This window comes from Eretmochelys imbricata, chromosome 8, assembly GCF_965152235.1.
Source record: "Eretmochelys imbricata isolate rEreImb1 chromosome 8, rEreImb1.hap1, whole genome shotgun sequence".
NCBI lineage: Eukaryota > Metazoa > Chordata > Testudines > Cheloniidae > Eretmochelys > Eretmochelys imbricata.
Window position 1 is genome coordinate 12,821,596 of NC_135579.1, and position 11,508 is coordinate 12,833,103.

Consider the following 11,508-nt stretch of genomic DNA (forward strand, 5'->3'; position numbering starts at 1 on the left):
CATACAGAGTTAATCAAACTATGACTATTCCTGTTTCTCCTTTCATAGAATCGTAAAGGTTTGATTTTTTTGCAGCTCACATTACGAGTTAGTGCATGAGAACCAGAAAGAATCTGAATAGTCTATTACCATGAGTAAAGTGTTCTGAGTTAAAACTTTCAGTTTTAGTAACTTAAGACACTAGGAGCACCAAAGTCTTGTAGCCCTGGTCTACGCTCAGAACGTAGGTCAGTCTAGCAACACCATTCAAAAGTGTGTGAAATTCATGCCTCTAAAATGTAGTTAAGCCAACATAAGCCTGGTGTAGAGATCAGTAGGTCGACAGAAGAATTCTTCCCTCAACCTAGCTACAGCCTGTGAATGGGGTGGATTTACTACAGCAACAGAAAACCTCTTCTGTCACTGTAGTAAATATTTTCACTACAGTGGTGCAGGTGCAATGCTTACCTGTTGCAATTAGTGTAGACATTACAGGGACTTTTAACAGAATAAAGGGCTGTCTGTGAAGCACTATCATGTCATTGCCTTTTTTTTTTTTTCCTCCATTACTAATTGTGTAGTACTAGCAGCATACTTGTTGCTTTAGACAGGTGTGAAGAGAAGATCTCTAGAGCTTAACATACTGCTAAAGCTGGGTGAAACCTCTTTATGGGTAGAGTTAAAGCTTCATGAGACTGATAGTGTGAACTTAGCCTTCAATTAACATAACTGTCAGACTACATTAATCATAACCCCTTTGTCCTAGGCAGTGGCCTATGTGAAACTGTCCGGGAGTTTGGACTGAGTGGGCAGAGGGCTGCTGCTGCATATTTAGTATTTGTGTGTGCCTGTATAGATGAACGTCAAGACAGAACACACAGGACAGAAAAGAACAGAGAGCTAGAGGCAAGAAAGCCTGTACGCACAGTGTGACCCTGGGAAAAGCTAGAAAGCTTTTGGGTCTGTTGGCTAAAAAGGCTTGGGTCTAAGAAACTGTTCCTTTTATGGAAGGAACAAAACATTTGGAGAACTTTGTACAGTTAAATAAACAAGATTGCATCAAAGAAAATACCAGACTCCATCAACCTCTACTCCCAACTGGAACATCCCCAATGCCCGAATTTTTGGTTAGCCACTTAGTTAGAAAGGGACAACACTGTGAGAGAAGTGGGGTTCGAGTTTCCAGGGAGCAAGACCGAGTACAGTATTCCTGTTGAACCTAGATGAAACAAATTAGAAATGCTTGTAAATATCAAAAACATTCAACCAAGGTTTAAATGAGGAGCTTAAGACTTTGCAAAAGGAATTAAGATTACCTACAACAATCTGAAAGTTTCCCAGAAAGGACTCTGACTTGCAGGCTGAGATGAGATCCCTGTTGGAGCAGCAACTACAAAGTGTGATAGGACAGATTTGGAAATCCAGCAACACAACCAGGCTGGAATAGTAAAACAGATGGAGGTGACCAACAATATGAGTTCCATAGACCAGAACATCTTCCACAAAACAGAGACCAAGCAACTTTTTGCCAACTTAGAACTTGCTAATAGATGAGCTGCAGCAAGGACTTAAGGAGTTGAAAATTCAGCTCCAGAAGGAGATCAAAGTATCACAGATCATAGTGGAAGGCAACCTCTTGGATGAGGAACTGAGTCAGCCGGAGGACTTGGGTAAGAGCAGACATTTACAACAGTTTTTCTACCCTGTTTATAGTTGAGAAGAGAGGTTTGGCTGTCCCATCCCAAATGATGCAAAAGACCACTAGCTTTGAGAGGAAAAACTCCTTGAGAGGCTTATTTGGCTCAATTCAACATTAGAGATCAAATGCAGTGGGGAGCTGAGAGATCCTCTGGCTCTGGGGCTGTGGACCCCTCCCTTTTTGCTATAACTAACCACTGAGTATACTGAACAAATGGCTTATATTCCTAGACGTTTGTTATAGCAAGGGTGTACTGTATTTGTCAAAATTGAACGAACTCATCCGATCTCGTGATACTTACGTTGCTAGGAGACAAACAGTTGTTTACACTCAGTACAATACTTCCATGAGTTTAAGCAAATGGCAAATCCCAAGACTCAAACTGCAAAAATAAATAAAATCAGTGCCTTTGATTGTGCAGAGCAGCATCCCAAGCAATGCTATGCTGATGGAGGAAAGTTGCAACATCACATTAGATCGCACATGTAAGTCAAATACTCATGCTCTTAAATTCTGATCGGCATCATAATGCCCAACACAAAGTAGAGGCAGATCTGACATCAAAAGCAAAACCTCAGACAATTGCCATATCTTTTTAATGGCAGTACCAAGAGTTGTGATGCTCAAAATGTGGCATATATTGAACTTGTCGAGGCATTCTCAAGTGCAAATATACCTATACCAGTGGAGAAACTGGATAGCTCAGTCTTAAGGGAGTTTTTTCAGAAACAAATTCCAAACATGGGTTCTCTTCCTTCTGCTAATAAGCACCACCAAGATTACTTACCCAAGATGTTTGAAGTACACAGAAAGGAGCTGAAAGAGCATATGAAAAAAGCTGATCTATGTGCACCGTTTGACGAGTCAACAGATGACAAAGATAATTATGTACTGCATATCATTGCTGTACCCCAAATGAATGGCTCAGAAAAGCTACAATCATTTCTTTTGGACAGTTCTGTTCTTAATCTGGTAAATTATTCACCTTTGTCACAAGCTGTCACCAAACTGCCTGACCAATTTTGATTAGACTTTAAGGTGTCTGGGATAGTAACAGACAGTGCAACATACTGTACTTGAGCATATACTCAGGTTCAACAGGGCCTGCTTCCTAATATGGTGCATGTAATGTGCAATGCCTATATTGTAAGTCTGACTAGCAATCAGCAGCATGTTCATTTTTTTCTAAAATTGACAGTCATTGCTCCAATGAAGAAAGTGTTTAAACATTGCCCAGCTCGCAAACTGTGTTTCAGGGCTTTCTTTGCAGGAAAAAAAAGCTTAATCCTGACCAAATGCTTGTGTCCAGAACTAGTAGTGACATGGTGAAATTCACAGTTTGAAGCAGTTAAGCAGTTCTTACCATGCTGAACATGTGATTACCGTGAGTTCATTGAAAGTGAAATGGAGATTTCACCTGACATTCAGGTAATGGACACACTGATCTTACTTTTAAATGACATGACCTTGCCACTTCACATAGTAATTGCTCGGAATGCCAAATCATTGATGAAAATCATTAAATCTTTTGAGATGTTCTGTTTCTATCCATCAGTCGTACAACACTGTAATGGATTTGATGCACTGGGCAGACTCCAATGCAAAAGAAAAGGACAGTGAAGATGCAGAACAGAATGCATTCTTAAAAGGAGTGTTCACGAAAATGGCAGACAAACCTGAAGGATTACTACTGCAACACAAGAGAATGTTGCCAGACCAGCTCGACAAGGACCAAGGTTCATGCAGCCTGGACAGTCATTTATGAAAGCAGTTTGGGTATTTGATGTGAAACAAGTGCATATATTATCAGAGCAGGCACTCCCTCTGCAGACAACCCCTATGTTTGGCCATGAAGCTAAAGCATATCTTGTCCCATACACATCTTGTCCCATGTCCCATATCTGGTTATCGCGTGACCAACCTCCCCGCCCCCCCCCCCCCCCCAATAGCAAGCATAACGTAATACTTGAGTGTTTATATTGATCCAGCACATTTTTCTTAAAATAGGTCTACTCCAAATTCCTGCAATTAATAAAGGTCCATTTTCACTTTTCCATTATTTTCCATGCCTTGTCCGCAATTCAGCCACAATTATTGAAGAAATCTTGTTTTCTGTTTGCATTAGAAACCCTGGCACCTTCTCAAACGTTCTTTCCAACTTTTTTCCTCCACCTTTTATGCTCCATTATCTTGCATTTGAAATGCATCTTGAAATGTTCCCCACCATGAACTTAAATATTGCCTATTTTAGCCAGCAATTTTGGACTAGTTTCACTACCACTGAAATGAACAAAGTCCCCTCGCTGTGGTTGCTTTACATATCCCATGAGAACACTTTAACTACAACACATATTCCATCAGTGATTGACAAGAAGTGCTGTATGCGCAAGTGTAAGCTCGCTGCGAGGTAAAGCAGTGGAGATGGATGTCCGTTCAGAATTTCTGTTAATGTTAACTTGCTTCCAGATCTTTCAGCCATCCCCCATTAAAGGATATTTAAAATATACATGTGACTGGGTGGACTAGACTCGGAGGCGTCCTGCCACACATGGCCCAGAGAAGAAACAGTAGAGCTAAATACTCCAAGCAGCTTAGAGACACTGCGAAGGAAGCAGCCAACTGGAGGGTTGCAGGCTAGTATAAAAGGAGCTGCAGTTCAGACTAGAGTTAGTTCCTTGCTGGAGCCAGAGGAGTGAAGGTGATGCTCCTGTCTGGCCAAAAGGAACTGCAGCACCATGGGCAGCTCAGTGCTGGCAGGGACCAGGGGGAGCAAGGAGGAGCTGCTGGCTGGCTGCTGGGCCTGAACATAAAAGGGCCCCGAAGTAAGGGTGAAGCTTTGGTGAAGGCTGGGGCCACAGAGAAGTAGCCCATGGAACTGAAAGCAGTTTCATTAAAGGGACACAGTGGTGAGTGGCTGCTATTCTTAGGGTCCCTGGGCTGGGACCTAGAGTAGTGGGTGGGCCTGAGTCTCCTCTGCCCCCTGCATAGGCCACTGGGAAAAGTGACTTATAATTGGACAGCGATAAATCCCCAGAAGGGGATCTGAACTATATAGTGGCCCAGCTAGAGAGCCAGTGCTAGAATGGCCCAGAAAGGGCGAAATCATTGCCTCCGAGGAGGAAGCCTTGAGGATATGGCCCAATACCAGGGGCTGGGGCTGTTTAAAGACTGAAGACACACCGAACCAGAAGGGGCGCGCAAGAGATAGGTGCCATGCCGTTACATTTGGTACCAGAAGTGGGGCTTCTTTCAGACCGACCCCTGATCAACCAGGGGCACGACCATTGAAGAGGATTTACCTGTTGGCAGCAGGAGTAGCAGCTGTGGACCCAGGCCCTCCTGATGCAGTTGATAGAGAACCTACAGAAACAACAGGAAGTCCAGTTTGTGGCACAGCAACAGTGGCAGGATATCCACTCCAACCTTCAGGAGTGGATACACAAGCGGTTGGGTCACACACCACCTAGGAACCCAGTTCGTGGTGGAAATGGTGATTGGTTTGGCTCCAGGCCTGGCAAAGCTCAGACCTGATGATGATCCAGAAGCCTTCCTCCAGACCTTTGAGCAGCTGGCAAAGGCAGCAGGATGGGAAGAGTCGACTTGGGATCGCCCGCATAGCTCCATTCCTGATGGACATGTTGCAGGCGGCTTGCCAAGTGGTAAGTGATGAGCCGCTGAATTCTTACCCACTGGTGAAGGCAGCCATTTTGGATCAGCTGGGGTTGACTCCGGAGGCATACAGGCACAAGTTCTGGACAGAATCGTTCCCACAAGGGGCGCACTAGTGGCCCAGAAGTTGAGACCTGGCAATGCACTGGCTTTGTCCAAAGACCAGCTTGGTGGAGAAGCTTCTAGAGCAATTCCTAAATGCCCTACCAGGAGGGGCACAGAGTTGGGTAAGGCATTTTGAGCCAGCCTCCATGTGGGAAGCAGTTGAGTGAACTGAGGTCTAATTTGAGGCTGAAGGAGGGGAACGGCCCAAGCTGTTTGGTAAGCTGAGGGGGGTTCACTAGAGGGTGACCCAGGGAAGCTCACAAGGGGAAAAGAGCCTGAGAGTTCTAGACTCGGGATGCACTGCAACAGCAAGGGGCCCAGAGAGCCCTGCAGCCTATGGGAAGTACAAGTGGGAAGGAGCTAGGAGACCCGGTAGTCTGCTTCAGATGTGGCCAGCCCAGGCATATTAAAAGGAACTGCGCAGTAATGGAGTGTGACTACTTAAACTGTTACAGTAGACCAGTTGCAGGGTCTACTCCAAAGATCAGGGTGGTCCCACTGTGGGTAGTGACAGGCTGGGAGGAAGTTGTTATGGGTCTGGTAGTCTCAGGGTGTGGGATACACCTTGGTGTGGGAAGACCAGGAGAGGGCAACTGGCCTGGACTGACACCTCCCAGTAAACGTCTTCTGTGTACATATGGAGACTTGAGTCTATCCCGTGCCAGAAGTTGGGCTGGACTCCCTGTTGGCGTGGTCAAGGACCTGCTGCGGCCCATAATTTTGGGAAGAGACTGGGTGGGTTACTCAACCCTCCTGTGGGAAAGACCAGGACTGTGACCCTGGACCAAGAGGGTCTGGGCCCACCTGGGAAGGGAAAGCAGGGGCTAGGAGCCAGGGTATGGAGACCCTGGAAAAGAGCCCGGAGGTGAGACCAGAATGGCCCAGACATAAGGGACCCGCTGAGGAAGTGCCTACAAGAGTTGGACAAGGCCAGCATCTCCCAAGGGAAAATCATTAGCCGGCTGGTCCGGGTAGAGCAGTAGTTGGCTCAGGTGCAAGTGGAAGCCAAGGGGAAGAGGGAACAATGCTCGGCTTTGCAGGAAGCATTGGGTCAGGGAGAAAACTCCGCGAACTACAGCAGGGACCCAGACAGAACCTTGGGTACGGCAGGATACCATAGAGACCCAGACAGATTTCAGAGTTCAGCAGGGTACTATAGGAACTCTAGCTAACATACCCAGTGTGCTTACTAGCAGAGAGGCTCAAACAGAATCGCCCCAGCAGGGAGCGGCGAAAGCGAAGAGGTAGGGTATAGAACAGGACCCTAGGAGAGGGAAGGGAGTAGCACAGGCAGGCTTTGTGAGCTCCCTCCTAAGAGAGGGTGACCTGGTGAAACGATTGGAGGCAGCAGAAAAGTAACTGGAGGATCTCAAGTTCAAGTACAAACAGCTGACCGAAGATCTCCAGTTCACTGAGGATGAAAAACAGCGCTTGCTCCACATGGTATATGATTAGGAGATGCAGCTAGAGGCTCGGTGTACAGACACCCCGAAATCCAGGAGAAGAGAATGAATCAAAAGACCACAGACATGCTCTTCAGGTAAGAAAGATCTGGGAGAGTAGACCCTGAGAGACCAGGGCAAAGACCAGGTAGAGGCTCTCCAGACAGAGTTGTGGGAGAGAAAGCCCTGATTGAAAGGGGCAAGGACTAAGACAAGCTCTCAAGGCAGAGGCCCAAGAAAAGGACCCTGGCAGATCGGAGCACAGAGACTATTACTAGTAGCTCTCCAGACAGAGAGGTCTGGGAAGGAGAAGACCCTGCCAAAGTGGGGCAAAAGAAGGGGTAATCAAAGAGATTCCTGTCTATAGAACTACCAGCCCAAGCCTGTCTGTCCTGTTTCTTAGCCTATAGTTCCAGCTATGCTACTAATAAGAAATGTGATGGGTAAATCGGTAAAGGCAAATCAACTCTTGCACTCGCTTATGTAAACTTTCAGAAGAGCAAGTGGGTGGAGGGAGGGAATGAGGAAGATTTTTTTAGCATAGTAGGAACCCTGACTGACTCTTTGTCTATTCCTTCCCATCCCATGGATAATTAGAAGGCAGCTTTTCTGACCCTGCATCCCTGGGCTGAGTTCTCTGTAGATCTTTAAGAAGGCAGTAGGTTGCAAAGCAAGTTTCTGAACCCAGACAAACTTCTTTTCTGGAATCTGCCATATTTGCAAGCAGCAGTAGTTTCATTTCATTCTTCAGAAGCCTTCACTTGTGTTGTCACTGAAGTAAACAAGCAGTTGCTAGGATGGCATGTGATTCTTTGTTTAGAATGTATGAAATGTAACAGCTTTCCACCATTTTGTGCAGATCTCTTCCTGAGTCCTTTCCTGAATTCCCTCTAATGCTCTAAAGTATGTATTGTATTTGCTCTCTCCTATTCTATTTAGTGAGCATTAGATACAACACCCAAGTGTGGAGTCTGTCTTAATAAAATTATCTCCACCATTTCACTGCAATCTTCTATCCTTATAGGTCAAACAGTTCTTCAGGCCTACAGAGATTCCCATAGACAAGGGGCATAGTGAAGTGAAGGGTATGTGCTCAAATGCCATCTGAGAGTAACTGGGTTGTTGGGAAGAGGGCAGTGATCAGTTCTCATTGTCCACTGAAAGTAGGACAAGAAATAATGGGCTTAATCTGCAGTAAGAGAGATTTTAGGTTAGCTATTAGGAAAATCTTTCTCATTATAAGGATAATTAAGCCCTGGAATAGGCTTTCAAGGGAGGTTCTGGAATCCCCATCATTGGAAGTTTCTTAGAACAAGTTAAAAAAATACCTGTCAGAGGCAGTCTCGATACACTTTGTCCTGCTTCAGCAGGGGGGACAGACCAGATGATCGCTTAAGGTCCTTTTCAGCCCTACATTCAGAGCTGTAACTAGGGCGGGGTGAGCGGGGCAGCTGCCCAGGGCACAAAGCCGATGGATGGAAAAATGAAGTGGTGCAGGATCGGGCCCAGTGGTGTCAGCCAGAGCACTGTGATCTCAGGTCCCCCCCCTTCCCCACAGAGTTGGGCCCAGCAGCAGCTAGAGCCCAAGGTGCTTAGTGCCATCCCCCTCCCCACAGGCCCAGGAACCCTGGCTAGAGCAAGCTTGCCCCATGGCGCTAGGATTGTGTCAGCAAGTGGGCGGGGCACTGAGTGCTGCCAGCTCGGGGAGGGGGAGAGGCCCACAGGGAAGTGCTGACTGACAGCCTGGTACTGCGTCCTAGACCTGTGCCAGCCGCCCTGCACCCTGCTAGGGAGCACGACACTGCCCCCCTCCCACCTCCTCCAGTGGGTCTCCCTGCCGCAAGTACCCCCTCCAGGACCTCCAGATACCATTTCCAGTGCCCCTCAAATCCCCCCTCCCACTCTCCAAGTACACGCACACCCCCTCCAGCCCTCCCCACCTGAAACCCCCTTCCAGCGCTCTCTCCTCCTGGCAGTGTCCTCTATTTGGGAACTTGAAATATGGTTATTCTAGGGGTTGCTCCATTCCCAGGGCCTTGGGTTGCGGAGCTGGTGAGAACGAATCTGCCCTGCCATCAGCAGCTGCCTGCCCTCAGTGCTTGGGCTGGGCACCGGGCTTGCCTGGCCGAGCTCAGAGCTTGGGCTGTGCAACCACAAGCCCTGCAGCCATGGGGCTGGGGCAGGGGAGCAAGGGGCACCACAGTTTGAAATCCTCTGTAGTAAATGGAAGGCAGAAATCTGGGGAGGGGCACAGACTGCATGCCTCCCCAAATGTCGCCTAGAGGGGGTGCAAATATGCTTGCTCACCCCAGGCACTAAAATATTCATATAAAGTTACGGCTCTGTCTACATTTATATGATGATCTAATACAGCAGAGGTTTGGGTAGGCAGGACAACTGCTATGTTTTAGAAAAAAGTGTGTGTACATGCATGCGCTGTGGGGGAGCAGTGTATGTTGAATGAATGGTTCCCCTTGAGAACTCCAGTACTGAACTAACTATCTCTGAAACTTCCTTTTACAGCAATGTGGAATACTGGCAACTGGCCTGTTATCTGGGTCTACCTAATTCTGAGTCTGGCACCATCTGCTGGATAAAACTAAATAACACATTCATCCTCAGCCATTTACTTTGGTGCTGCTTCTCTCTCACTTAAAGATAAACACACACACAGCACTGGGGTTATGTCCATTTTCTCTGTGGGTGAGGATAGCTTGAAAGGGTTTAAGATTTCACCCCCTTGAGGAGAAGAGGCAAATGCAGCATTCATCACTCTTTCATCCCCCTAAACCTGAGAGCAGCCGCTGCTGCAACCTAGAGGATCCTCAGAACTGCTCTAAATTGCAGTAGCTGGGTTTGGAGATTTGGGGATAAATCTGTATTACTCTCTGCACACGGTGGACATCTATCAGGGAGATATCGTTAGCAACTCTATGGCTAAAGTTGTTTGTTTTTTCACTTAATTCCATATTTTAGGTATTTATGTGGCCCTCGTGCCTGCGTTATCTGAGCTCAAACAAATCTCTTGATTCTCAGTGGAATGTAAGTTTCGTCACCAGTCTTGCACCATTTTCTCTACTAGCTATACGGTAACAATTCTGTAACCTATGCATGGATGTATGTGTAGATATCCCATGGTGGTAATGCTGAGACTAAGATAGTGTGGTATAAATACCAAGTGAGGGGGATGATAGGGTTGGGCAACACCCATTATAGATGCATTCAAGGTACAGATTTATTTTTTTCCTTTTTAAACAGTCATGTAAAATCATTTTGCATGTCAAAGCGTTACTCAATCTTTCATTAATTCTCACAGAACTGTAAGAGATAGGTAAGTAGTATTATCCTTAATCTACAAAAGGGAAGTGACTTGCTCTTAGGCTTTACATAAAGTTAGTGGCAGACCTGAGGTTAGAGGTTTGGGGTTCTTAGCTTCCAATCCCATGCTCAGTCCTCTAGACTGAATTGCTTCTTACCATAATCTGATTTCTTTTTCAGACTTGTTAATATTTATGCTTTGTATGTCTAGAATGCTTACACTTATACTGAGGATGTTTGAACCTGCCATACACCTAATATGGTGAGACAAACTGCATCAGCTGTTTAACTGCTGGCCCACATCTCTATAAGAGGAACATGATGCTCTTCAACTTACTCACAAGATGTTACTGTCAGACGATGTTTTTGAAGGGAAGAAACTGTGGTAGTGTGGTTACTGTGGAGGAGCATTTTTCTTTTCTCCTCAAAGCTTTTTAAAACTACAGAATAGTCTTTTTGCATAAAAATATAACAGGAAACACATTAAGACTCCATGGTAGCTATACAATGGCTCAAAGTCTTGTTTGAAACAATAAATAGTAACATAGGTCTACCTATCAGCTCCATAATAGTCTGACAAATAGTACAGCTGAATAATTCAGAGTGCATATGATTTTCACAGCCACTGAGCCAGTGGCTCTTTTAAAGACAGCAGAGGTGAAAGTAAGCCAGTACACCCCGGTACGGCGTACCGGCAAGAGCCGGTGCACTGTACTGGGACCGGCTTTCCCAGATGGCAATTTAAAGCCTTGGGGTAGCAGTGGCGGGGCTCTGGCAGGATTTAAAAGGCTGGGGCAGTAGTGGCTGCCAGAGCCCCAAGCCTTTTAAATCCCCGCCTGAGCCCTGCTGCCCGAGCCCTGGCGTAGCGGCGGCAGGGCTCCGGTGGGCATTTAAAAGGCCCCGGGGCTCCAGCCCCCGCTACCACCCTGGCTCTTTAAATCCCCGATGGAGCCCTGCTGCCAAAGCCCTAGGGTAGTGGCGGCGGGGCTCCGGAGGGGATTTAAAGGGCCAGGGTGGTAGCGGGGGCTGGAGCCCTGGGGCCCTTTAAATCCCTGACGGAGCCCAGCCGCCGCTACCCCAGGGCTCAGGCAGCAGGGCTCAGATGGGGATTTAAAGGGCTCAGGGCGCCGGCAGCCGCTATCACAGTGGAGCTTCAGGTCCTTTAAAGCTCTGTCAGAGCCTTGGGGTAGCGGTGGCAGCCAGGAGCCCCCAGGGCTCCTCAGTGATTTAAAGGGCCTGGGGATTTAAGGCCACACCTCTTCCGGTTGAGGCCACGCCCCCTGCTCAGGACTCCGG